Source organism: Echinops telfairi, unplaced genomic scaffold (genome assembly GCF_000313985.2).
Source record: "Echinops telfairi isolate 266 unplaced genomic scaffold, ASM31398v2 ScPeMD7_7469;HRSCAF=8507_1, whole genome shotgun sequence".
NCBI lineage: Eukaryota > Metazoa > Chordata > Mammalia > Afrosoricida > Tenrecidae > Echinops > Echinops telfairi.
In genome coordinates, this window is record NW_022111373.1 from 80,606,291 (window position 1) to 80,608,766 (window position 2,476).

Here is a 2,476-nt window from a genome sequence, read left to right on the forward strand (position 1 = left end):
TTTTCTTGTCTTTGGTTTCCGAAGATTTGATTGTGATATTTCATCGAGATGTTCTTTTGGAATTTATCCTATTTGGGGTTCAGTCAACTTCGTGAATGCATATACTTTCATCTTCTATGATTTTGGTGGAACCCTGGTGGCATAGTGGTTACAAGTTGGGATGATAACCACAAGGTCGGTAGTTCAAAACCACCAATTGCTCTGCAGAAGAAAGATGAGGCTTTCTACTCCCATAAAGACTTACAGTCTTGGCAACCCCCGGGGACAGTTCTACCTCATCCTGTGAGGCAGTTATCAGTTGGAAGTGACTTGAGGACAGTGAGGTGGGTTGTTGTTGTTGCTGTGTTGGGGGACTTTCTTTTCAACAATTCTTTCAGAATTTTCTCTGCGTTTTTTGTTGTCTTTTCCTATTCTGTAATTCTGGTCTGCCATCAGCTATTCCTCTTGATGGTGTGCCACATACTTCTTTTTCAGATTTTAAAATTATTTCTCTGGTTGTTCGTCTAGCAGATTCATATTGAGAGATTTCTCTTCAAGCTCAAAAATTTGGGCTCCCATTGAATCATTGATTCTCCTTTGCTTTTGGAAGGTAGTAGCTAATGTTAAACTCTTATCATCAGTCTTCTGGATTTCGAGCTGCTGTTTATGTACGGTTGTTAATTTGTCATTTGTTTTGGCAGTTTGTTCTTATGGTGTTTTTCTGAATTCTTCTAATGTTTTTCCTGTGTGTTCCTTGCTTCTGTAGATCTTTTTTTAAAAAATTAATCCTTGAAGGAGTCTAACTATCATTCTTTTGAAATCCTCATCAGGTGGCTCCAAGATATGTTCTTCTTTGGAAAGGTCATCTGTCTGTATATGTCTTTGGACTTTGTGTATTGGTCACTTGTTTAAGTCGTGTTGTCTAATTCCTTTGTGAGAACCGAAAATTTGTTGTCTCTGGGACGCTATGGTGTATGTAATTGATTTATGTATTTGTATGTAATTGATAACTGCTTGTTGGTGAAACCTTAGCCACTAAATATTTGCTCCATGGTGGATGTAATAGAGAAGGTGAGTGTGTGCAAGATTCTGTTTGTTTTTCTTATAGCACAGGTGAGACTAAGTTCTGTTGGTATTTTTGGTGCTCTGCCGATGATCAGGTGGTATTAGAGTGAGTGGTGGCTGGGGCTAGTAGGCGTGGCTGCAATAAGTATGCATGTGACTGGTCCATGTGAGCACAGTTGCTATATCCCATCCGGTGGGGGAAATGGGGCATGAGGTGGGGCAGACAGGAGAAAAAGATAAAAACAATAGCTAAACATGAAACACATGAAAAAATTAAAACAAGTAGGGGAAAGGAAGTAAACACCATCAAGAGATGTTGAATTCAATAACCAAGAAGAGGACAGAACAAGAATGGAAAGTAAAAACAAACAGAGTGAAAAAGAAAAGAGAGTAAAGAATGAAAAAAAGTCAATAAACAAAACTAGGGAGGGAGGGAGAGAAAAGAGATAATAAAGAAACAACTAAGAGGAGAGAAAAAAGGAAGGGATGAAACAAGAGAAACAGAAGAAAAAGATAAACAGAAACAAAAGATAACATACATGCAAAGAAATGAAAAGGCAAAGCAAACAAAAGCAGACAAAGGAAGGAGAAAACTGTGGGAGTCAGCACCTCTTGGCCTCCCCCCCCCCCACCCCAGCTAAGGAGCTCGTGGGGTATGGTGGGAGGGAGCCTAACACTGGTCCTAGCTTGAGTCCCTGCCTGTTTCTCTACTGTGTGGGGCAGGGTACCTGATCCAGAAGCCCTGATGCCGGCTCAGATGGTGGCTGAGGTCAGGGTGCTTATTTCCCAGAAGGAATTCTTTCAGGTCCAGAGAATGCATGTGCAAGACAGCTGGTAATGGAAGGGTTTTCCATCCACCGAGGGTTGGCCGGAGACCAGGCACTTCATCTACTGTTCGCCTGAGGAGGAGGAGTTCATGGACCTCCAGATGTGGGGCCGGACACTGGCACCCCATCTGTGAGGGTATGACTCTGACCTCAGGTGAAGCAGGGCTTGGCAGGGTGGGAGAGAGAGCACAGGGGTGGGCTAACCTTCTGGTCAAGAGGGGCTGGGGAACAAGGAGAATCCCACCTTTCTTTCTGGTAATACTGATGTGCAGGCTGCTGTCTGGATGGAAGTTTGCTTGCAAAGGTGCCAGATGGTCACACCACAGTAGGCTAGCCAACCACTCACACACGTGTCTGCTGTCTCACCACTCCTGTTCAGCTTTCTCAGGCAGTATTCAAGCTACTTCTCTGTCTTTTCCTCTGAAGCTCAGGGTCTCTGTTTCCACTGGTCTCTTGTGTCTTTGTTGTAGACAGTCCGTGTAGCATGTCTGCCTAGTGTGTCATTTTGCCAGAAGTCCTAGATATAGATCTTTGAAAACATTAATATCTGCATAACATTGCTAGGTAGTCAAAAATTAATAGCTACATAGCTAGACAGACAAAGT